The following is a 27,481-nucleotide window of genomic DNA, read 5'->3' on the forward strand; positions in this document are numbered from 1 at the left end:
TGTAAAGCAATTATACTCGAATAAAGCTGTTTAAAAAAATAAAAAATAAAGGTGAGCTAGAAGTTAGTTATAAAACCATCCACCCACCCCTGGTATTTTTTCAACAGTAGAGATAAACCTAAATTGCAACTTCTATTTATATTTTCTTTCTTCTCTTGTAAAAATTTTGGTAGTTCATATTTTGCTGAATAATCTTTTATTTCTTCCTAGTTTTTCAATTTGTTGTCTTGTAATTGTATGCAATAATATCATATTTTAATTCCACATCAGTGTTATCTCATCTTTCTTATTTCTAATATTTTATATATTTGCTCTATGTCCTGTTCTTCTTAACCAGGTTTAGGAAGGGGTTTTCTGTTTTACTGGTCTGTGCCTACAACTGACTTTTGGGATTTTTGGTCTTTATAATTTTTTTCTCTTTAATTATTTTTGCCTCATCTTTATTAATTTCTTTTTCCTGTTTTCTTCTCATTTTCCTTGCTGCTGTTTTTCTAATTTTCTAGGTACTAAAAACCTGTATAATCAGTAATTTTTCTTTAATTATGAAGCCATTTAAGGCTTTATATCTTCCTTTGCACAGTTTTTTGAAATGCATCTTGATAATTTTAACACTTCTTTACACTGCTTCCTTAAGTTTGTAACTTCAATTTTGACTTCTTCTTTGATCCAACAATTATTTAGAAGTGTGTTTCTTAATTTCCAAGTCACTAATTTAGTTCTGTAGGACTGAGCCCTTAACCTGTGGGATCTGAAACTAGCTCCAGTAGGTAGTGTCAGAATTGAGTTGAATTGTAGGACACGCAGCTGGTATCACAGACTTTGCAATAAAAAATTGCCCTATTTTTAAGTAAAATGTTCTTATAGTGCCTTAATGTCAAAATATGCCTCAACTATTGTCACAAGCAAGATGCTTATGTATTAACGTTGACATTACTCCTTTTTTTACAATTTCTTTTTTTTAAATTTATTTAATTTATTTATTTATTTTTGGCTGTGTTGGGTCTTCGTTGCTGTGCACGGGCTTTCTCTAGTTGCGGCGAGTGGGGTCTACTCTTTGTTGTGGTGCACAGGCTTCTCATTGCGGTGGCTTCTCTTGTTGCAGAGAACCGACTCTAGGTGCACATGCTTCAGTAGTTGTGGCACGTGGGCTCAGTAGTTGTGGCTTGCAGGCTCTAGAGCTCAGGCTCTGTAGTTGTGGCGCATGGGCTTAGTTGCTCCGCGGCATGTGGGATCCTCCCGGACCAGGGCTCGAACCCATGTCCCCTGCATTGGCAGGCGGATTCTTAACCACTGCGCCACCAAGGAAGCCCCGACATTAGTCCTTAATCTTTATGAATAGAGGAATTTTTTTTCACTTTATATTTCTTTTCTGAAATTCAAAATAATCTGCTAAAAAGAAAAACACTTTTTTTGATATGACTCACATGGTCTTTAAACATTTGTAGGCATTAGAGAATATATCCGATAGTGCCTTTTGAGATGTCTTTGAGAAAAAGCTAATACTTAGTACAAGTTTGCCTTTCTTTTCAAGCTTTTTTTTTTTTGAAAAAAAATGAGGAAAATACAGTCAAATTAGATGTCATGGAAAAGCTGTCTGTAATTTTGATCAGAAGTTTTCGGCAAGCTCATTTTCATAGGAGCTATTGTTCACATGTATGAAGAAAAGAATTTTTAAACCTTCCTTTTAAACGGAATACTTTTTTCATTAGACTCTAAGAAAATGTTTGGATGAATGAAGTGTGGGATTTTTTTAAATGTGCTTCTTTGTTTTTCGTGAAAAATGAAGATGACTTATGAAGCTGCTTTAGGCCTTTCTGTGGGCTTCTCACTAAAGCAAAGATGAAAGTGTATTTGGGAAGTGCAGATGATTCTTACTTTTTAAAAGTCTACTAGCTTAGCACACAAGTCTCCTAATTAAGGAAAAAATTATGTTCTTGACACTAAAACTTGCCATTTTATTTATACCTCTTACCCTCTTTCTATATCAGCTTAACCATAACCGTAATCTCTACCATCCTACAACCACACCCACCAGAGCCCACACATACTCTCGCCGCCCCCATTCTTTGTTATATGCAGTTGACTTTTCCTCAATTTCATGTAACGTGCTGTGTAATCCCAGCTTCCAGCAGGTCCCCAAGTTTTCCCACCCTATCTGATTCTGCAAGCTTTCCTTTACCCAAAGGTAAGGCTGCCACTGTGGTCTTCTCAAGACACTTCACCTGACTTGCATTACCTGCTAGAGTTTTCCTTACCTCACACTTCCTCTGTGATGAGGAGCTATTATTGGTTATCCAGGGGTTTTAACCCCATATGTGAAAAAGATAAAAGAAGATAAAAGAAGTAGATCTCCTTCAATCGAAACCAAATATATCAGTGGCAATACTGACACTATTAAAGACAAAAACTGGATAAAATAAGCCACCTCGAAACCAAATTTGTAACCCAAATCTTAAGAGACCCTGGGGCCAAAGATATATTAATATGCATATATATGTATAATTATTATTAATATATTTACTAATATTAGCTAGTTTATTCAGGTTAGGCTGATGATATCAACACAACCATTTGCAATTAGTGATTGTGTTTTAAGTCAAGAAACTGTACTTAAAAATATTTATTTCATTTCAGAAATGCAACTAATTCAGAAGAGTATGGTTTCCTAATGAATGTCATTTTGTTTGGGCTTGAATGGTCCTGGACGATGTGTGTGTGTGTGTGTGTGTGTGTGTGTGCACGTTACTATGACCAAAGACGTAAAGTATGCTTCTTGTTATGATATATTTACTACTTAGGAATGTGAACACAAACAAATAATCTTGCCTTCTAATTGGGATAAACAATGCAATGTTTATGGCAATATGTGTTTTGTTTTGTTCTAAATTTATTTATTTATTTTTGGCTGCATTGGGTCTCCGTTGCTGCACGCGGGCTTTCTCTAGTTGCAGTGAGGGGGGGGGCTACGCTTCATTGCGGTGAGTGGGTTTCTCATTGTGGTGGCTTCTCTTGTTGCGGAGCATGGGGTCTAGGTGCGCGGGCTTCAGTAGTTGTGGCACGTGAGCTCAGCAGTTGTGGCTCACAGGCTCTAGAGCGCAGGCTCAGTAGTTGCGGCACACGGGCTTAGTTGCTCCGCGGCATGTGGGATCTTCCCGGACCAGGGCTCGAACCCATGTCCCCTGCATTGGCAAGTGAATTCTTAACCACTGCGCCACCAGGGATGCCCTGCAATATGTGTTTTTAACATAAGCTCTGAACAGTATCATTTTCCTGTCTCAGATGACAAGCCTTTCAATCCTCTTGCTTCAGCTTCTGCGTGATAAAATCTCCATCTTAAGATGAGTTCAGTTTATTCAAACTTTAAGCAAACGGAATTAGGATAGTTGAATTTAGAAGTAAAGTCTCTTTTCCTCCAGACTGATGAGTTTATACCCAGAATTAACGTTCGTGGGAATTCTCAGACATTTCAAGTGGAGAATAGCCCCCTGCAGAGATGGCAGGAGTATAAACCCAGAAAACCTCAGTCTCAGCCACTTTATGTTGTTTTCTCCAATTAAAGGCTAAAATTGCATCTCTAAAATAATGGGCATTGGGAGTAAAAACATTTATATAGAATAGTTTAAGGTAAGTAGCCTAATTTGCAGAATGTCATAAATAAGACTAAGAAATAAAATTGTAGCTTGCCAGACACATGCAGTGTAAGAGAAGTAAATGCATTACAATTAGAATATCATTTCATGGAAATGAGCTTCCTGAACTCGTAAATGTTCTGTTCAAAGGCATACTTCTCTACGTGATTAAGATTCTTTACAATTAAAAACCTCTGTCTTAAAAGTATTCTTCAACTTCAAAGGCATTGCTAGTCAGGAAATCCCCCTGGACTCCTTGGTGACGTTTCTCATTTTTTTTCAGTGATAGGAAATTACAATACCAAAATACAGCAGAGCCCACACATCTGTTGCCCGCTTTTGCTGTAGGTACTCAATTGATGCAAGATGTGCACTTTGAAGCATGGGGGAGGGGGCACAAAGCAAAGGAATACAACCTGCAAACTCAAGGGCCAAGTCCAGAGACAAAATGATAAGAGAAAGGAAGAAAACTGAAATCGCCAATTTGTATCCAGTTGAAAGTGAATGTGTATCTGTGAGTGTGTCTGTGTATGCATGTATCTTGTCTGGGGACAAAGGTACTCAGTAAACATTGGTTGACTGATCAATTTTTGTTTTGCAAAATAGGGATCCCTCTTGAGACACAATTGGAATAGTCCCTTCCAACTCAAAAGGTAGCTTTCCTATTAATGTAATCAGGATCAAAATGGTCAAACTATTTACTCAATTTGCTCAATATGTGTGAAGATACAAATTAAATGTGTTGAGAAAAGCGTAACAATCTTTCGATGATATCCTCCTCCTCATCAAACATTCAAAAGAGTATCAAAAGCTTTCATTTATTGGATACATCCTCTGTTCCAGACACTGGGGCAAACGTTTCATTCTAAAATTCTAGCAATAACCCTACAGAATAGCTGTCAATACTCCATTTTACAGATTAAAACATTGGGCTGAAGTTCTCAGAGTGTATTGGTAGCAGATCTACACCTATCACAATGTCCTGAATAAAGTCTGTCTCACCATCTTTAACAAGTTTCATTGAATATTTTCTCTTTAACAAATATATTTTTTCTTTAACAAATGTGCACAAATGTATTAGGCATGATTCAAGCTATCTAGAAGCTTCATCATAATTTACATAATCTCAGAAATATCCTTGTAAGTGGCAGTAAAATAATTTTAAGAGTACCAAATCTAAAACTGATTCCAATAATTCTTATTAGCATTTTAAAAAGCAAAGAAATTGACTCTATACATATTTGTTGCAATTGAATTGAAATATCCAGGGTCTTTCTCTTTTAATATGTCATAAGATTAAAAAAAGAAAGTTAAAAGATAAAATAATTCTGAAATTGAAATTATATTTTTTGACCATTGTTAATCAATTTGACTCTTGATTGACATTTATTATCAATGTACAGACATCAGCTTACATGTAGATGTTTAGGCCTCCATAGATTAATCGTAATCAGCCATAGCCACTATGTGTAGCCAACCATTCTAAAATTTCTTAAATATATTCATCTATTTATAGTATATTATTTTATTATTTATTAAATATTATTTATATCATAAATACATATTGTCTATTTATATCATAGTATTATTTATACATTATAAATATATTCACTTATTTAGATTGACTATATATTAAAATAGACTATTTTTTATATATCACAGACACAAAAAACCTATTCCCAGATTGATAAAGGAATGAACAATGTACAACTACTATGAAAAAAGTAAATACTGCAATTTTAAGAAATCATGGAAATCATGCAGACCAATATCAGCATTTTATAAATTAAAAAAAAAAGGTCTAAGGAGATAACATGAACTTTCCCCAAATAGCATAACCTTTACTTCGCATGCAGTGAATGATTGCAACTACCTTCAAAGGTGTCCTCCAACCAATTTCTTCTCTCCCTATATGCACATGCCACTCCTCAAATCAAGAAGTGGAGCTTATTTCCTCTCCCTTTGTTTGAGGAAGCCTTTATTTTTCTTTCCCTTTTGAAGGTTACTTCCACTGGATATAGATTTTCCTTCAGCACTTTAAAGATGTCATTCCATTGTCATCTTTCTTGCATGGTTTCTGACAAGAAGTCTACTATCTATCTTGTTCCTGTGTAGAGGTCTTCTCTGATGCCTCTCAAGATAGTCTCTTTCTTTTTAGTTTTTAGCATTTAAACAGGATGTGCCTTGGTTTGTTGCTTTGTTTTTTGGATTGTTTTAAAAATTTATTTTTCTTGGTATTCTTTGAGCTTCTTAGATCTATGGTTTAATGTCTATCACCAACTTTGAAAATATTCCAGTATTTATTTATTCAAATATTTCTTCTACCACATTCTCTGTTCCTTCTCCTTCTGGGATTCCAATTATGCATATGCTATATCATTTTATATTATCCCACAACTATTGGATGCTCTGTTTAGTGTTTCACTTTTTTTTTTTCCTCTTCATTTTCCAATTTGAGTGATTTCTGTTGACCTATCTTTAAGTTCACTGATTCTTTTCTAGGCTATGTCAAGTCTACTGATGAGCCCATCAAAGTCATTCTTCATCTCTGTTATTGTGGTTTTGATGTCTAGCAGTTCCATTTGATTCTATCTTATAGTTTCCATCTCTGCTGAAATTGCCTGTCTTATCTTACATATTTCCTTTCCATTAGAGCCTTTAATACATCAATCATAGTTATTCTAAATTCTGTGTCTCATAGTTCCAACAACTGTGTCATATCTGAGACTGGTTCTGGTAACTGCTATATCCTTTCACACTTTTATTTTCCCTTGCTTTTTTTGCATACCTTATGTGGGTTTTTTGTTGTTGTTGAAATCTGGCCGTGCTGTATAAGATATTAGATATTGAAGTAAATAATTTTTAAAGTTTGGAAGTGAGCTTGCCTCTCCTTCTGTAAGGCTTTTAGAACAGAGTTTTGTGTTAGTCTAGTCAGAAGCTGGACTGGGTTTGAAGTTTGTTGTTGCTATGATTACCCTCAGTGCACTAGAGCTTCAAATTCCCCTACTGATATCTTGTCTTTACAGTATGGGTTAGTTGCCGATGGGTTTTCTCAACACCTGCTCCCTGTGTGGCCCTGGGTTCTTCCCTTTGTACTGGATTCCCACTGTATATTCCACTGTTATTTGTACTTAACACTTGTTAGAGTGATGGTGGTGGGGGGGTGGGGTGTCTGTTTTCTGACGTTCGGATCAAGTCTCAGTCTTAGGCAGGCAATATGAACCTCGGGAGTATGCTCTTTACAAGTGTTCCTGCATCTTCTTCAGATGTAAAGCTGGGCCTAGCACATATTTCTTCCCTTCACCAGGGCGAACTTTTCTTTTCTTGTTTCCCTATGCCCGTTACAGTAGGTTTCCACCAGTACCCTCACGCTACAGTTTTTGTTGCCCTTTCCCCTATGGATCAAGAGTGTGTTCCATAACGGAGACAGAGGAGATAGATCTGGGCAGAGCTATGGCAGTGGCTGCTGTGCCCTGCCCAAACCAGAACTTCAGGGAAGTTTTCTCAAGATTCTCCCTGGTCTTCCCTGTGAGCACCTGGTGGAGTTCTTAGAGGAAAAACCTGCAAGAGGATATTATCCCCTCTAGGTCTGCAGCCTCCAGGGGCTTCATACTTTCCTTCAAGCCCTTACTTGGCTTTTAGCAACTCATTAAAAATTGCTAGCTGAATATTCTTACCAACTTAGCTGGTGTTTGGTGGTGTCTGTCCAAGGTAAGCAACACTCAAATTTTATTCCTCCCTGTAGGTGCATATTTCTCTCCAGATTTCAAGTAATTTTTTATCCAGTGACCTTAGTTCTTGGAAGGGCTACCAAAATGTCATTAGTATGCAGTTTTCCTGCTTTTGTCTTGTTGTAGAGGTGGAAGAGATGTTTTATCCCGCTCTCTAATCTGAGCTAAAACCTTCATTTTCCTCCTTTAAAAATCTTTTGAAAATGACCTTATCCTGTGATTGGCTTTGACCAGTAGCATAGAGTGGAAGTGATGTCCTGGGACTTTGAGACTTGCTGAAGAGTGGCAGCTTCCACTAACTGCCTCTCAGAGTTCTGAGCCACTGTTAAGAAATCTAGGCAACACACTGGAGAGAACGGCCACGTGGAGGAGCCCCTAGGTGCCCAGGACGTGAGTGAAGAATCCACCTTGGATGATTCTGACATCTCACTGCAATCTCATGAGAAACCCCAAGCAATACCAGCAGAACAACCACCTAGCTGAGCCCTAGCCCTCACACAGAGTCATGCAAAATAATAAGACTGTTATTTTGAGCTACCAAGTTTTGAGGTGGTTTGTTACTCAGTAATAGATAATGAAGCTCAGTAAATATTTGTGGAGCGAATACATGAAAATTTTAGACATATTGCCTCAACCATAATTCTCTAAACACCACATCTTCCTCCTTCTAAGAGCGTTAGGTAGCAAAGCATGTAAGGCAAAGGACTCGTGAGAGAAAAAAAATCGACCAAAAGGATCTTGAAAATAAAAAACTGTGCTGTTATTTTTCCCCACTGCATTTGAAAGGGAATCAAGAAGCAGTTTAGAGATGAGAGAATCAATGCGTTATCTCGACCAAAACATAAACTCACCAAAACGGTGCCACATTAAGCTCAAATTTAGGTTGGATGCAACCTAGAAGCCATTCTATTTGAACTTAAGGATCTTTCAAAGCCAATTTTGTAGATTCATGATTAAAATGAGAACTAAATAAAATATTATTATTTCAAGGAAATTACCCACAAAGTATGTATAATATTCTAAAGATATTTCCATACTTATCTCAATTGTGAACTTGCCCTATTTACTTAAAGAAAATTTTGTTTAAAGCTTTAACAGAAAATGACTAAAAATGACCAAAACAGAGACATTTTTACCAACTCAGACAACAAATTACACCACATACAATTAGTGCTATTTTCTGACCCTGGCCTCTCTTAAAACTTAATTAAAGTTTAACAAAGAAAGACTAATGAGATAAATGAGTCAAAGGCTGATCGGCACAAAACAAAAATAAATTCTGCGAATTTAGATAAATAGGGCAAGTTCACAACAGGGATACATTTAGAAATCTCTCTGAAGTATTATATTAGTTCCCTTATCAAGATTCCCTTAAAACAATTCCTCCTACAAAACTTCTACTGCTGATAACAGAAGAAAAAGTATAGCCATAATACTACTGATTTTCTAAGATGGTGCTCCTGTCTGCCCCAGGCCTACATAGATGAAAGTTAATGAAGCATGCCTTCCAACAGAGACTGATTTCTGGGGCTGCGATTGAAAGAACTATATACACTTTTACGGCACTCGAAATAAAAATTGTCCACTTTAAATTTAACTTCCAGAATGCAATCTCTGACTTCCTAGTTTCCCTAGCCTAATTCAGCAGGACTGGCTAGTGCAAGCATTGCCATCACCCAGGTTGGAGAGCAGCGATAGTACTCGGCTTTTAGGAAGAAAAAGAATCATGAGGGACTTCCCTGGTGGTCCAGTGGTTAGGACTCTGCGCTTCCACTTCAGGGGCACAGGTTCAATCCCTGGTTGAGGAAATAAGATCCTGCATGCCGCACAGCGCGGCCAAAAATAAAAGTAGCAGCAGGTCCCAGTGGCAGAGAGAAACAAGAAATTTAAAAAAAAAATCATGAAATGAATGTTTCTCTTTGAGCTGTAGTTAAAACAATGGTTAAAGCAGTAAAAACAAGTGAATAGAAGCGACTGTGAGAATTTGTGCTTGAAATTTCCTGTGGAAGTTGTAGATCTTTTCCCCCCTTTTCTCTTTTTTGTTGGTAGTCAATGATTAAGACTTTGTTTATGTGATATAATGCTTCCTGCACAGGTGTAGCTTGAAATGTAGGGAGGAACTTGAGAATGGGAATCTACAATTTGTTTTATTGTTGCAGATGGTTGTGTTGTGGCAGAGATTTTAAATTCTTCCTCAGAGAGAACAATGCAAATGTAACTTGTACCGTAAGAATCATTTTAGAGTGAGAGTGATTTTCAATAAAGAGCAAAAATAACATATGATGTTTATTAAAACATTATTATCTACCAGACACTGTATATGGTTTAGCTATTCTAATTCTTAGATACATACACTAAAATAATATTGCTCCCATTCAAAGATGGGAAGATTGAGGCTCAGAAATAAGCAATTTATTTAAGCTCCTAAAACAAAATCGATAGCCAAATTATAATAAGAAAACAGTTGCTCAAAGCATGATGTTTTATTTCAGGACACACTGTGACAATTAGGAGAGGCTTAAATCATATATATGTACATACATACATACATAAAATCATAAAATAAGTATTTAGTGCACGCCCACTACATTCCAGAACTTTGCAAAGCTCGAAGGAGGCAGTAGAGAATTAGCCAGATCTCATCTTTTCCTTGGGGAACTTATGCTCTAAGATCTCTGAACGTATGTCCCAATGAACTGATGACTCATCTCTTCTTGGTATCAACATTCATTTATTCATTCATTCAATAAAAATGGATTCAGAACCTATCCTGGGTCAGGTCCTATTTTAAATACTGTGTAAGTACAGAATAAAACAAATTCGAAAACAAACAAACACCTGCTTTCCTGTAACTCACAAGGTAGTGGAGGAGACAACTAACAAGGTAAATAAATAAAATGTTTGCAATATTATTTAATCATAATTACTACGGAGAAATGAATAGATGATGGAAGGGGGAAGGGATGGGAGGATTGCAGTAACAGAAAAGGTAGCCACAATGAGAGAATGACAATGCCAGAAGGCCCTAAGGACATGAGGGAAGGAAGTATGAAGATAGATGTCTGGGCAAAGAACCTTCTAGGTAGAGATGGAGCAAGTGTCAAGGTCCTAGGATAGGAGTTTGTCTGGGGAGCGTGATGTGACTGAAGCTGAAAGGTGGGGAGAATGCAGTAGATGAAGTCAGAGGGAAAAGAGGGCCAGTAGTTGTGCAGGGTTGTGTAGACCAGAGTGAGGATTTGCGTGAGATGGGATGCTGTTGGAGGTTTTGAACAGTGGGATGGCAGGACCTGAATTTAGTTTTACAGTTGATTCAACTGCAAACACTTGTGTCCTGGAGCCCAACACAAAGAAATATATTTCTTTTCATTTAAAATGCAACCAAAGAGCTTCAAGAATGGTTTGGATTTGGCACAGATGAGGCTGCCTGAAGAAAGGATACACCAACTTCTCCTGAATGAGGCATTTCCTGTATTATTTTCAATGTGCCCCTAGCAAGTTGAAGGCTCTGAGCCAAGGGATACAACACTAAGCACCATTTTTAGCAACGGCTTTAGGGAATATGTATGGAGAGGTGTGGAACTGTTTTCCAAATTTTGTGAAAATGCATCCTTTCAGCACTTTCCCCTCTCTCCCAAGGCAACCTATTTTTAAATAGTAAATCCCCCCCCCCAAAATAATGACCATGGGATATTTTTTTCCCCATGGGAAGAGCTCAGCCTGGCAATAGTTGATATTCTCACGCAAAGGCACTTCACATCTGTTGAGAGCCTCACGACTGCGGTTACCATTAGACCTTAGGGTCCAGGTTTGAGTGGTGATAGCAACTTCAGTTTAATCGGCTTTCCTAAAGTTACACACTTAATTGTTGGCAGAGGTTCATATCTAATTCACAATGCCTCTCACAGATGAGCACCTTCAACACGCTAGCTGCCATCCCATGTACTTTAGGGTCAGGAACGATGAATGAAATTGTACTGTAACTTGATGATATAAGTCATTAGTGTCCTTGATTTGCAGGTGTGCAGGTGAGGCTCAGAGACCAAATAACTTTCCGGGATCACAGCCAGTAGATGGTAACTCCAGGGCTGACGGACTACAAAGCCTATTTTCATTTTTACTAGGCAACCCTCCACTTTAGAAAAATAGCAAGGATCCTTGGAGATCACCATGTTCCACACTCTCATTTTAGGTATGAAGGACAATGGCCCAATTTCACAATCCTAAGGTCTCATCATCTAGACCATCTTTAGGACCTGCTGCACCTGTTATAAAACAATACCATCCTTGAAGATGAATAACTAGTCATCTGACCCACAGCAAAGCCTCCATTTCCAATTAGAAATAGCCACGTGTCTCTCCAGAAAGTATTTCAGTGAGTTGGCTTTATAGTACACCATATGAACTTCAAAAGTAGCCTACAAATATCAGCAAGGAGACAATTCTTTTCAGAAAGGAGTAAGACCTTTCAACCTTATTAAAATCTCCTTGTTCTTACATGTTTGTTCTCTCATACATTGAACACTATATTCCAAAGACTGGAACTGCACCACATAAGGATGTGTTTCAATATTTACTTCTTATTTGCTTTATGACAGAAGTGAAGTGAATAGTGATATTTGGCATTATTGGCATTACCAGCAATTCTGTATTTGAAATCATCTTAGAGTATCCTCACTAACCATCTCTAAATTTGAGTCTCAGAAGCTATTCTTTAAGATGGGACTCTGACTCAGCTCATCCACTGACTTTAGTAAGGGTGAACCAGGAAACTATTAAGATATACCTTAAAGGCTTCTCTGTTTACTCTTTCAGTTACCCATGAGAGTGCTATTCAGGGTAGAATTTCTTTGTTAGAAATCATTCAATGATTTGAAGGAATTCACTAGCTTTTGATTATCTGTCAACGTTTTTTTCTGGAATAAATGCTTTTAATTACATGAAAAGACGACAGGTTTGGCAACGGGAGAACATACCTTCAATATCCAAATAAATAAATGAGACCAGTCCTCCAGGCAAACTCCCGAAGACTCTGTGTACTATTCATCAGCACATGCATGAAGCAAAATGAATAATGAAGGCTCATTCAAAATTAGTCTAGTTATAAACATCACCCTACCCACCCCATTATCCTCCTCCTGAAGAAAATCAGTGAAGCTAAGCATTTACTGGTGTGCCATTTCAAGTAATGCTTTGAAATGAAAACCCATGTGCAAAAGATGTTGCTTTAGTATTGTCGAAAGAGGGAAGACACGCCAAAAAAATGTCCCCTACCCTCGAGGATTTTTTTCAGTCTTCGAGTCAAACTGAGGAAACATCATGACCATGGATCAGTCATTCTAAATGACAATTCGAAGCTGATGTAAAGCAAATAGGGAACGTATTCATTCAGTAGACATTTGTTTCACACTTACTGGCCTATTTTGCTCCAGGCATGTGCTTAGCTAAGAAAAAAGGGATTTAGTGAACTATCACTCACTGCCCTACTTTTCCAGTACTTACAGTCTTGGGGGTTGGAGGGAACATGACCGAGAAATATCAGGCTGTTAGGTGAAGGGCTGGTGTAAAGGTAGCATGGGGTCTGCATGGGGCACAAAGAAGGGATGTGAGACCTAGTTTCGGGATTTGCAGAACACTCATGGGAGGTGATGTCTTGTACTGAAGGACAAACAGGATGTAGCCCAGTGAAGATGATGTGGGTGGAATGGTGGGAACTGGGGAGGGCGGGGGGGGGTGTGCAAGAATCAATTCTGGAAGTGAGAAAGAAAAAAGATGCTTTAGGATTCCAAGTGTTTGCGATGACAACAAAGGTTCTCAAACCTGAGCCTGCCTCAGAATCCCCTAGAGGGCTTGTTAAAGCACAAATTGTTGGGCTCCCTCCCACTGTTTCTAGTTCAGTGGGTCTGGAGTGGAACCCGGAGGAATCTGCTTGTCTAACAGGTTCCCAGGTGGTACTGATGCTGCTGGCCAGAGTATGCCACTCCGACATCCCCAGATGAGAGCACAGTGTGTGCGGCGAGTCATGGCATGAGCTGTGGCCAGAGCCGTAAACTGGGCTTCTGTCCCTTCCCAAAGGAGCTGAGCGGAAAGGTACCACTGAAGCCTTGATGGCAGAGAAGGACCTGTTGAAATTTGGGCTTTAAGAGAGATTATTCTGAGGGGGGAAAACCGCGGTGGGGTGGGGATGGTGGTGTGCTGAATTGGGCGATTGGGATTGACATTGTATACACTGATGTGTATAAAATGGATGACTAATAAGAACCTGCAGTATAAACAAACAAACAAACAAACAAAAACAACGAATACTAAACTTTCTTTGGGTTATGTGTATGGAAATATGTTAACATAAATGTTTCAGACATTACATGAAATTTCTAAAAATCTTATATGTTCTGGTATAATGTTATAAGTCATAATTCTAGTTATTACTTTAAAATGTATAGCTCAGAAATAACTAAATTTCCTTGTCAATTTCATTATTATCAACTTTCATCAAATCTTTAACCGTGGTCATTTTTAAGTCTTTTGTCATTTACAGACAGTTCTGGGTGTACTCTGATGCTTTTGCAAAAATGTTCCTATAAAAGGGTTTCATCTTCAAGGAATTCATGGAAAAGACTCTGACAAGTACAGGTTTCTGGTAACTGACTATACTGCTGAACTGAATGAAGAAGCATTTTCAGAACTCTAATGAAAAACTGATGAATTCATAAAAGTGCTAACAAAAGATCAAGATGAAAAACAAAATTAATTACATGGGACTGAGTGAACTGATGAGGATGAGTATAATTTTTGTGACTTTCTGTTTGAATAAAAAAAAAAAAAAATCCCACAAGGACTCAGAGGCAAAAAATATACAAATCAATTTTCACTGCAAAGTAAAGGAGCTGTTACAGTGGAGGATTACTGGACTGAATGTCAATATTATGACATAGTATGAATGTGTTTTGTGTTTGGTAATTGCAATCATTGTTGCTTTTGTTGTGGTCATCCATTTACAATGCTTGGTGTCAGTTTATCCCTTGTAAAAATAAAATACAGTGTGTGTGTGTGTGTGTGTGTGTGTGTGTGAAAAAAAAAGAAGCTTACACAGCTCACCAGGATTTTGTTACAAACATGTGATAGGTGAACAAGTTCATATTAAACAGCCCACTGTGTGGCATTTGTGCAAGTATCTTATAAAATTGATTATTATAAAAAATCCTAGCCTGTTTAAAAAAAAAAAAGAAAGAAAGAAAGATTATTCTGGATGCACTGAAAAGAATGGAGAACTGCCAGACTGAAGATAACTTTTGGCTTGTATAGTAATTCAGGTGAAATATGCAGGTCATTGTAGAAGGACAGAGAACCTCTGATTTGAAATTTGGGGGGAAACCAGAGTCAGAACAATGTGCCAAATTGAGTCCAGGAGGCCAGAGAGGGGAACTCTAAATGCATCACCAAACTAAGGCTCTGAGAGTATAAGGGCCATGGAGACAGGCAAGGTCAGAGGGCACAAAGGTCACGGCCACGACCTGAACAGGCTCCTTCTTTTCCTCCTCAGAACCGTCAGCCATGTCAAGAAGACCAAGGATGAAGGGAATAAAAGCTGGTGAGGTGTTTCCCTTAAGGAAATTAGTAGCCCCGGGGCATTTCAAGACTCTGTCAATTATTGATTTGTGTGGTAGACTTCTCTGAGTTCCAAATAAACTGTAAAACAACCCCAGATAGTCAAAGAAACTGAAACGAAAGCAAGGTGACGAGGTGGCTAGACTAGTACTGTGTTTATTCTCTCTGATCTCTGGGAGGATACTGGTTCGGTCAAAACTACAGTCGCCAAATTCTGTCACAGTCAAGAGCGAGAACTATTTGTATTGCATCTAACTGTAATTAGAGCATTTAACCAAAAATTGGGCAAAGTGAGGTCTTGAACTAACAGGATATAGTTGTTAAGAATGTCAAGGGACTGCTGTTCTCATTAATCATGCTAAAATAATCCAAACCTCCAAAAATGAAACAATGGCCAAAGGTACTTTCCTTTTAAAGAATTACTATTATCTAGAGGAAATATGCCTTTGTTATTCTGTACTGATTTCCAAAAAAGGACAAATGACAATTTAGACAAAAATAATCTTATGAGTCTACAACAGATGCAGGAACACACACACAGACACACACACAATAAAGAAGTTTGTTGCAAGTATGTATTTTTTCTTGATGAGGATGGATTAAGCCACTAACGAAACTGAATTCTTAACTTAATACATTTTCTCATCACTTACTTACTCCTGTTATGGGCACTAAGTTACGTGCGCAAAGATAAAACCTGCAAATACTTGGAAGCTATAAAGAGAGGCGTAAGCTTTAAAGCACATTTTAAATCCACCTAAATGCTTAAGTCTGGAGAAGTTTTAGGAGAGGCAGAAAGAAAATATCCATTTTCCAAAAGGAAAAAAGTCAGTTGGCAAATTGGGAGAAGAACAACGTGGAATTGTCATTAATACTAATGAGAATGGCATTCTCATCAAGAGAAAAATATAGACTCCATCAAATGCTATAAGATAAGCTATCCAAACACACTGATCATCATACAAACAGAACAATTTTAAAAGCCCTCAAAAATGAAGACACCAATATTCCTCAAATAACATAACAGGGGTGCCCCCAAAATAACACATCTCCATGTTTTCCTTTTTCTCTCCTTATCATGTCTGTTTGCTTTCCTCCTGACCCACAGCCGCAAGCAAGGGCTGCTAAGGAGGCTCTTTCACCAGCAGCAAGAGGTTCCTGGTGTTGAGATGTCTCTGGTCACCCATTACCAGGTCCTGTCACTGACACTTGTTAAAATCGGAGCCGTGTTCCCTCACTGAGCTTCAAGATGAGATTCTACATCAAGTTTGTGAACATCAGGGAGCAATGAGCAAATGAGAACAAGTTCTTCAGGAGCTCATTTCCCTTTCCAAGGCCAGAAAAGTGCCCAGTTCAGGAAAACTCTCACTCATCTTGCAAAAACTCTGATTCAGTAGTTTTGAGCTGGGTCGGGGTGCAAAGAAGTTATTTCTTTGCAAGAGATTCTTAGGACGATGGATTCAGAAGAGATTATAACGATCTTCCAAAGGTCCACATTGCTTATCTAACTTTTCCATGCCTTTGTTAAAACATGCAAGTTTAGAAATTATCCCCATGCCCGTTCTCTCATGCCAATACGTAATCTCCCTGACTTCTTTTGATGTTCAGATTTGCTCTAAATACTAAACAAGTGTTTCTGTCTTAAGCTACATTAAAACAAAAACAGTGAATATTCACAACCTGACCACAATGTTTCATAGAGTGTAAGGTCCTATCATCATTTTCCAAGTGTAGGGCAAAATGTGTGCTTCAGTGGAAAACTGTTGTTTAAAGTTTCAAAGCACAGCCTTCAGGGTTAACTGACTCTGATTCCATGCGGGCTCTGTGGTCTTCATTATCCTTGGGCTATTTGCCGACCCTGTAAATTGCAGAACACTAATAGCAGTGCAATAATGCTTGTCTATAGATATACAAATAAATACTCTCCAGTGGAGGGAAGCCCCTCCCCCCTCCCCCACTCCTGGGGAAGAGAGAAGATGGGCGGGGAGGGCTGTGCTGCATCCATTTGCACATTTATTCAATATTTTTCTTTTTCTTTATTTTTATCTTTTTTCTTTTCTTTTTATTTTTTTTTAATTTTTATTTATTTTTGGCTGTGTTGGGTCTTTGTTGCTGCACGCGGGCTTTCCTCCGGTTGCAGCGAGCGGGGGCCACCCCTCATTGCGGTGCGCGGGCCTCTCATGCGGTGGCCTCTCTCGTTGTGGAGCACGGGCTCCAGGCGCGTGGGCTTCAGTAGTTGTGGCACGTGGGCTCAGTAGTTGTGGCGCACGGGCTCCGCCGCTCCGCGGCATGTGGGATCTTCCCGGCCCAGGGCTCGAACCCGAGTGCCCTGCCTTGGCAGGCGGATTCTTAACCACTACGCCACCAGGGAAGCCCTTATTCAATATTTTTGATCTGTAAATGTCTCTGTTTTTTGACATCTTTGACCACTTGTAACATCTTTTTGTTTCCTCATTTAATTAATGAGATAGGTAAAATCTCTGACATATGCTCATTTTATATTTGTATGAGTCATGACTTTAACTTTTGAAAAAATTATTCTCTAACAGAACACTATATTTTTAAAATAATTCCAGATTACAGTAATTGAAACTAATCAGATCCATTTTTTTCTACTCGTGTTATTTTCTTCAGACTGCAGTAGTAGTCTAGTTAAAAACAATAAACTGTCTAATTTACCAAAAAGCTTTTAATTTCAGTTATGTTCTCATATTGTCTATGCGCTATACAGAAAGTTTAAAGCTCCATTAAGTAGGTGGATGAGAAACTAAACTCTGAAGGGGTGTGTGTGTGTGTGTGTGTGTATGTGTGTGCACGTGTGTTGGGGGTAAAAGGAAAAAGAAATTGATTACACACTAGATATTAACAATACTAACACAGGAATAGGATCTGAAATTGGCATATTGCAGTGGTCAAAATTCTAAAACACTCCATCTGAAGTATCAGAACAGCTAAATTATATTGAGCACATATATTTATCACATGAGAGATAATATAAAATTCCCTTTGCTATCTTAAAAGAGGTTATTTCCAACTCTATTAAAAATGATTTAGTGCTATAAGTATCTTCCAGCTTTCCTTCAGTTTGTACTACAAATAGGTTTAATATTTAATTACTTTGCCTATCATAAATAAAAACGTAAAAGAATTATTAGGTTTTGCCACACTTAGTAATATCTTAAGTGGACCCATTCATTTGACAACCATGAAAAATTTATTTTGTGTAAAGCATCATGCTGAATATTATTATAATTGATCTAAGACTCATTTCAATCTACACATAAATGACTCAATGAATACACTATAAGGTAATGAGACACTCTGATTTCACCATCTGGCTTGGACACTAAGCTAGCTCGGTGAGCTTGAAAAGGATAGCAATTCCCACACTTTACCTTCTCATCCAAAATAGGGACAAGTCCTGCAAGGATAAAACTACATAGAATATGTAAAAAGAGTTGCAAAATCCTGTACACATTTAAATTATTACTATGTCTAACTGGAAATACATCCATTTCAGAAACACATAACTATCTAGAGGAAGCTTTTGAATCTGATTTGGGATTTTAGTATTATTATTATTATCATTATTATTATTACTTCCACTACCAGGTATTTTCCATTCATTATTTCACCTAATGATCACAATAACCCTATGACATAGCATAATTAAAACCAATTTATCCAAAGCAGAAAGCATCAGAACCAGAAGGCTTCACTTGTGGATTCCACCAAACAGTTAAGGAAGAAATTATACCAAATCTCTATAATCTTTTTCAGAAGACAGAAGCAGAGGGAATGCTTCCTAACTTATTCTATGAGGCCAGCCTTACCTTAATAACAAAGCCACACAAAGACACTGCAAAAAAAGAAAACTACAGACCAATATCTCTCATGAACATAGATGAAATACCCTCAGAAGAATTTAGCGAATCAAATCTAAAGAAGTATAAGAAAAGTTATACACCATGACCAAGTGGAATTTATCCCAGGTATGCAAGGCTGGTCGAGCATTTGAAAATTAATTAATGTAATACATCACATCAACAGACTAAAAAAGAAAAATCACATGATCATATCAATAGATGCAGGAAAAGAATATAACAAAATCCAATTACCCACTCATGATAAAAACTCTCAGTTAACTAGGGATAGAGAACTTTTTCAACCTGATAAAGACTATCTACAAAAAACCTACAGCTAACATTATAATTAATGGTTAGAAATTAGAAGCTTTCCCATTAAGATCAGGTACAAAGCAAGGATATTCCTTCTCACCACTCCTTTTCAACATTGTACTGGAAATCCTCACTAATATAATAAGGCAAGAAAAGGAAATAGAGGCTATACAGGTTGGGAAGAAAGACACAAAACTGTTGTTGTTCACAGATGATGTGACTGTCAATATAGAAAGTCCAAAAGAATTGATTTTAAAAATTCCTGGAACTGATAGCAAGGTTGCAGGATACAAGTTTAATATACAGAAGTCAATTGATTTTATGTAAGCCAAAAATGAACAAGTGGAATTTAAAATTAAAAACACAACACCATTTACATTAGCACTCAAGAAAATAAAACACTTAGGTATAAAGCTAACAAAGTATGTACAAGGTCTACAAGAGGAAAATGACAAATTTCTGATAAAATTAAAGAAGAACTAAAATGAAGAGATATTCCATGTTCATGAATAGGAAGAACTGTCAAGATGTCAGTTCTTCCCAAATTGATCTACAGATTCTATGCAATCTCATTCAAAATCCCAGCAAATTATTTTATGGACATCAACAAATTAATCCTAAAATGTACTTGGAGAGGCAAAAGATACAGAGTAGCCAATACAATATTGAAGGAGAAAAACAAGTTGGAGGACTGATGCTATCCAACTTCAAGATTTATTATAAAGCTATAGTAATCAGGACAATGTGATATTGGTGGGGAAAAAAATAGGCAAATAGATCAATGGAACAGAATAGAGAGCCCCGAAATTCACCCGCATAAATAATATAATCAACTGATCTTTGACAAAGGAGCAAAGGCAATAGAGCAAAGATAGTTCCTTCAACAAATAAAGCTAGAACAACTAGACATCCACATGCAAAAAAATGTACCTAGACACAGACCTTACACCCTTCACAAAAATTAGCTCAAAATGTATTATAGATCTAAATGTAAAATGCAAAACTATAAAATTCCTAGAAGACAACATAGAAGAAAACCTAGATGATGTTTAGTATATTGGTGCCTTTTTAGATACAACATCAAAGACATGATCATGAAAGAAATAATTGAGAAATTGGACTTCGTTAACATTAAAAGCTTCTTCTTTGTGAAAGAAAATTTCAAGAGAATTAGAAGAGAAGCCACTTACTGGGAAGAAATATTAACAAAAAATACCTCTGATAAAGGACTCACATAAAATGTAAGAAGAACACTTGAAACTCAACAGTAAGAAAACAAACTACCCACTTAAAAAATGAGCCAAAGACCCTAATAGACAGTTCACCAAAGTAGATACACAGGTGGCAAAGAAGTGTATGAAAAGATGCTCCATATCATATGTCACCAGTGAAATGGAAATTAAATTAACTGTGAGATATCACTATATATTCATTAGAATGGCCAAAATCCAGAACACTGACAATACCAAATGCTGGTGAGCAACCGGAATTCTCATACATTGCTGTTGGGAATGCAAAATGGTACAGCCACTTTGGAAGACAGTTTGGTGGTTTCTTACAAAACTAAACATACTCTTACTATATGTCCATCAATCACATTTCTTGGTATTTACGAAAAACGTGTACACAGATGATTATAGCAGCTTTATTCATAACTGCCAAAACTTGGAAGCAACCAGGATGTCCTTCAGTAAGTGAATGGATAAACAGTGCTAAATCTAGACAATGGAATATTATTCAGCACTAAAAAGAAATGTGCTATCAAGCCATGGGGGGGGAAAATTAATAAAAGAACCTTAAATGCATATTATTAAGTGAAAGAAGTCAGTCTTAAAAGGTTTCATATGTACTGTGTGATTCCAATTATATGACATTCTGAAAAAGCAAAACCATAGAGAAAGTAAAAGATTAGTGGTCTCCAGCGTTGGCGGAGGTGGGGAGATGAATAGGCAGAGCACAGAGGGTTTTTAGAGCAGTAAAAATACTCTGTAGGATACTGTAACGATGGATACGTGTCATTGTACATTGTCCAAACCCACAGAAGATGCAACACCAAGAGTAAGCCCTCAGGGACTTTGGGTGATTATGATGTGTAGGTTCAGCCTTGGTAAAATGTACCGTTTTGATGTACCATTCATGATGCTGATAATGGGGGAGGCTAGGCCTGTTTGTGGGCAGGGAGTATATAGGAATCTTTATACCTTCCTCACAGTTTTGTGTTAAACCTACAACTGCTCTAAGAAAAATCTTAAAAAAAAAAACTAATATACAGTGATAAAGTGAGGTGAGGATCAGGAAAGTTAAATCATCTCCTAATAAATATCACAGTTAACAAGTGGCTGAGTCATCATTGGAACCCAGATCGGCCTCGTTCCAAAGCACATGCCTTTCTACTGTTCTATGTAATTGCTCATTATAGTGGGAGATTTTAAACTGAGTAATTGAAGAAGTCAAAATTCCTTAAAGAAATCTCCTCACATCAAGGAACAAATAAGATATATAGTTAGCACATCATAAAACTAGGACTTTCAGCCTGATTAATTCAGCAGCAAACAGTCCTCATTAAAGAAGGACTCCTTCACACCACTGGCATTTCTCAACATTCAAACACACAGGGTCCTAAGAAACATTCTTATGTAAAGTTTTCTGACATGATTTAAGTAACCATACCATCTGTCTAGTCCATTCAACTACAAAATATTACATTGCACTAAAAAGTTTTAAGGAATTTTCTAGTGTAAATATTCTAAATGGTTCTTCCAACAGAGAGCTAATCTGTTTTTTTAACATCTTTATTGGAGTATAATTGCTTTACAATGGTGTGTTAGTTTCTGCTTTATAACAAAGTGAGTCAGCTATACATATACATATATCCCCATATCTCCTCCCTCTTGCATCTCCCTCCCATCCTCCCTCTCCCACCCCTCTAGGTGGTCACAAAGCACCGAGCTGATATCCCTGTGTAGAGAGCTAATCTTGATTAAGTAATGTCTGAAAAAAAGGAAGATGGTTATCAAGTATCCTGGTAATAAAAATAAGTCAGATTATCTAAAGCCTAGAAATATGTCCTCTCCTTGGGGTGAAATAAGCAATGATCCAATGTAAGAATTAGCCTTTTTGAAGCTAAAATAAGAACTTTAAAAACAAACCAAAGATGCTTTGAGTGCTATCACGATGAGTTGGAGGAAGGACAAAATTATGAATCTATCAAAATTTCACAAAGAGCTCATGATCTGTTCAAGTCCTCATTTTGATTATGTGTCCACATGTGGACAGCAAAATGTCAGCTGCAGCACATACCCCTTTCTGAGAATACTTCCCCAAGAAGAGAGAAAAAGAGTCTCTAGAAATAGGAATCACCAGAACCTTCCTCATATTCATTGGCATTTAATCTTTGGGGAAAACTGCAAATGTATGAGTGCATGAAAGAGAGAGTGAAGAATAGGAGAGGAAGATGGACCAAGCCCTGAGCAGCTGTCACACAGAGTTTAAATCAAAAAGTAGAAGGAAGATCCAGAAAAGGAGGCTAAAAAGGAGGCCAGAGAAACAAGTGTAAAACCAGAGGAGTGGGTAGTGATGGAAGCCACAGGTATCATGTTTTACAGAAGGAAATATGGTAAACTGTGTCGAATAAGAATGAGAAACCAGGTGAAATGAAAGCACCAGAGTGTGCAATTATCTTAATAACAGAGGTCTCTGGTGATTTTAGGAGAGTCATTTTGGTAGAATCACGAGATCAAAGCCAGATGGCCATTTGTTGCAAATGAACTAAACCTTGAAATAGGGAACTTAGAAACTATGCTTGACAGAGCTCATTCTGCTCTAGGAACAGATTCACTAACTGTTTAACTTCCAAGTCAAGCAGTCAGACAGGGATCTTCCAAATAATTGGTGGGTTAGTTCAGAAAAGAACATGTCTGTTATCACAAGCATGTTCTAATAAATGCAGTGAGAAGGATCAGTGTATTAAAAGAACAGGCCCCAATATTGGAGGTAAAGAAAAGTAAAATGACGCCTTCTGGTATTTATTTTTTTAAATCAGTTAATGTTAACAGAGACGAATTCATGATGGAGACAGATTTGATCAGAAGCACAGGGAATCAAGGTTAACTGTGGAAAATCTTTGAACTAACACAGAGGAGACTTTTAAATTCATCTGTGAGAGTCAGCAGAAAAGAAAATTGGTAAAATAATGACAATGAAGAACAAGACATAGGAAAAGGAAATGGAAGATGAGTTAAGCTATAATTTCACTTCCATGTTATGAGGGCTCACTGCCAAGAAATGAAATTTCTAGCTATGAAGAAGAAAAACTGGATAATGGACAGGTAACAGGAAAAATTAGATAGACAGATGATAGATACTAAATGGGTCCTGGCTTGAACTCTCATTTTGCACAGTGTGGAAATCCAAAGCCTTCCCATTCCTGAAGGGCAAACCTGAAGGTCAAATCTGTTTCTGGGTTCATACTTCTGGGGCCTGCTGTCTCTAACATCGAGCTGACTGAGGCATAAAAATCATCTGCATCCTCAAGCCGATTTGCACGTGCGTTTATGAGTGTGGTGTACTTTAAGGTTTGGTATGGGATGGGCCCGCAGAAGACTGCGCGTTGGGTTGTAGAAATGCAGAGAGTTTTTGTTGAGGCCTCAACAATCCTTTTCACAGAAAATCCTCCAGCCACCCTGCTGCTTCCACCAGCTGCTCTACCTCCCATCATTCAGTGTGTACCATAATTTCCTCTTCCTAGTCTCTGCTCTCTTCCCTCTCTTCTTTGCTTCCCTCTCTTCCCCACCTCACCTTCTGAGAAACAAAAGAAATTCCTCTCTAATTCTCATAAGAGCAATTTAACCAGCCTCTTTTGTGGCTTTGACTTGTTAAACACCACACCCTACAGGGCCCCATCTTCTACCCAGTAGCTAATCAAGGCGTTTCCTCAAAGGTAGTTTCTTCCCCAAAAGGCATTCTGGTGCCAATTGTTAAGAAAATGAATCCAGTACCTAAATGAAATGTGTACTTCAAATGAGTGGCTTTGTCTCAAAGGAAAATCACCAACTGCTTGAAAAGCTCATGTCACATGATAGCAATATTCAATGTAGCCTGCAATTACTGAGAGTAAAGTCTGTTGTAGAATGGTAGTGTCTCTAAGGGAATTTTTCCACTTTAGGAAATTCTCATTGAAATTGGAGGTCACATACAAGAAAGCTTTCCAAAAAATAAATAAGACTTGACAGAAGATTGTATTTTGTGGGTGGGGATAACTTTCGTTGGGTAACCCCAGCACACACTCCCACCAGCTTAGAGCCCTCACCTGCCTGCCTCAGTAGAGCTGCAGGAACAAACAGCAGCTAGCCAAGGCCCCACACCAAGGGCTAAGTCAGGACCAGGCTAATTGCCCACTTTCCGGCTGGTAGTGAGGTTTTCATGCCTTTCAATCCTGTTTACCCCCTTGTTTCCCAGTACTCAAGACTCCTGACTTGTTCCACATCTTCTTTCTTTGCTACACAGCTGTCGTGCAGGGATTTCCTTGCCACCTGGGAATTCTCTTCAGCTTTCCCCCGTATTGGATATGCTCTTCCCTACATCCCAAGATTTCCTAGTGCTGTTGAGAATCCCTATGAATGACATTCAAAATCTAACTTCTGTGTAAGACCTGATTTTTTCTCTCTAGAATCTTCTAGGATTTTTTTTGTCTTTATTTGACTCTTTATGTATACGGCTGGATATTCAATGGGTCATTTTAATCTAGAAATTCATGTCTTTCAGTTCTAGGAATTTTTTCAGTTTCAGGAATTCTCATATTTTCCCTCTCTTTTCTTTGGAGAACTCCTAGGATTCAGATATTGGTCCTTCTACACAGATCTTCTAAATTTGTTTTAACTTTCTTCTCCTATTATCCATGTCTTATGTTTTCAGTTTTTTAAAAATTGAAGTAGAGTTGATTTACAATGCTGTGCCAATCTCTGCTGTACAGCCAAGTGACTCAGCTTCTTATTATCCACTTCTTTTTCATTCATTTTCAGAAAGATTTTCTTGACATAACCTTCTATTGATTTGTTAAGTTCTCATATATTTTTAATACCCCTAAACCCATTCTTGTACTTTGATAATTCACTTTTTACAACATTCTGGCCTTGCTTTGTGAATGCAACACCATCTTGTAACTCTTTGAAGATACTATTAAAATAGTTTTGAAGTTTCTTGATTCTTCCTGCATTTCTATTTTCTCTCTCTTTTTTTTTTGTTTGTTTGCCATTTTTTTTCCTTCTGTATTTCATGTTAGGAACTCAATTTGCATGAGCAGAATTTGTCAGTGGTGGATAGCACTTGACACTAAGCTGGCTTTTTCAATGAAGGGCACACGAACATCAGTATCTCTGTGGTTTCCACCAAAGGCCAGTCAGTTTTCTCTGAAGGAAATTCTCTATTCTTCTACCTGGTGTGTGTAAATGAGGCTGGGAGAATTCTCATTATTGTTTGGGGGAAGAGTCAACCTTTTCAGAGAGTGATGTTCCAGTCTTCTGCTGGTATGAGGACAAGACATCCACTGGCTGAAGACTAAAGGAGAGGATGTGAGGAACTATTTCATAATCAAATTTTCAACGGATCTTTAAAAGGTCCCTAATACCACAAATTTCCAAGTTCTTCCAGAGTTCTGCGTCATGAACCATCTTGCTCTTTGTCTACCTGCCCCTCACACTACTACATTCACTTTTACCTTTTTCTAGTCTATGTCAGTTACCCCTGGTCTGTCCATTTTCCATCTTTCAAAAGCTGTTGAAGTCTCTTATCTGTTATTGTCTTCCATGTAGTTCTTGAGGTCTTCTGGGTTCATCATTTTTTTTTTTTTGCTATCTTTCAATGATGTTAGAAAAAAAAGGGCAGAAGTAACCACTTGTGTCCAGTATCCCTTGTTAACCAGAAGTATAGTTCTCTCTTCAATCCTTATAATCTGTCTCCCATTCTTACCACTCCAGTGAAGTTACTCATGTGAATGTCACATCCAACCTCTGTATTGTTATATACATTGGGAATTACCTTGACCTAATCCTCCTTGATTTTTTGGCATTGAATACAACCGGCCACTCCTTCTTGAAATTCTCTTTTGGGGGGTTGAATGATATCACATTCTCCTGGTTCTTCTCTTTACCATCTAGTCTTCAGTCTTCTTTGCTTCCTCTTCCTGTTTTGGCCATCTCCTAAATGTTTAAGTACAAGTCCCTAGATATGCAGTCAACAAACTGGAGACCTAGGAGAGTCGATGGTGTAGTTCCAGTCAGAGTTCAAAGGCCTGAGAACCAGGAGAACTGATGGTGTAAGTTCTAGTCTGAAAGCTGGCAAGCTTAAGGCACAAGAGAGCTGATGTTTCAGTTTGAGTCTAAAGTTAGGAAAAGACTGATATTCCAGCTCAAGTAGTCAGTACTCATTGGAGAGCCAGGCTTTTTGTTCTATTCAGGTCTTCTACTGATAGGATAAGGCTCACCCACATTAGGGAGGGCAATCTGCTTTATTCAATCTACCTAATCAGATGTTAATCTTGTCCAAAAAGATCCTCACAGATACACCCAGAATAATGTTTGACCATATATCTGGGCAGCCCATACCCTAGTCAAGTTGACGTATAAAATTAACCATCACACTTGGTTAATCAAAAAATGTCAGTCATGTTAGACAATCATAAAAGAAATACATAGAGAAATGGAAATTTTAATTTTACACCAAACATAAATACATATTCATTTACTTATCTCTTATAGTAGACGCAAAGCATTTCTTTGAGTGAATCTGGTCTTTCTCACAAAACTATACCCATAATTCATCTTCTTCCAATGTGTGTTGCCTTAAGTGAAAAAAAGAACTTAAATCTAAGAGCAAACATTGTTCTAGACCTTTAACGTTTTTCTCCTAATTCTTTATAGTTATTTGATCTGATCTCATTTTTAAAAAGCCATTTGGTTTCTGAAGTATTTAACTTACTTTTCACAGCAACAGCATTTTTATTTTAAAACTTGTCATTTTGCGTAATAAGTAGTTGCCAAGCTGTGCAACACGTAGTTGTTCTATTATTACAATGACAAGGTTTGGAATCAAACACAACTGAGTCTAGGGAAGCCTGCAATTCAACCGATGGGAGCACAAGTGCATGGGCAGAGTGGGGTGAGCAGTGTAGCAGCAGTGAAGGTCAGGGCTTGCTTAGGATTAGGTAAGATCACAATAGAGCACTTTAGGATTGGTGGGTACAGCAAAAGGAAGGCTTTGAGGCAAGGGTATGGAAGAGTCTTAGAAAGCAAAGGCTTGTTTGATGCTATCTATTGAAAAGCCAGACAGTCTTATGTTCACT

The sequence above is a fragment of the Balaenoptera musculus genome, chromosome 17 (assembly GCF_009873245.2).
Source record: "Balaenoptera musculus isolate JJ_BM4_2016_0621 chromosome 17, mBalMus1.pri.v3, whole genome shotgun sequence".
NCBI classification, from domain to species: domain Eukaryota; kingdom Metazoa; phylum Chordata; class Mammalia; order Artiodactyla; family Balaenopteridae; genus Balaenoptera; species Balaenoptera musculus.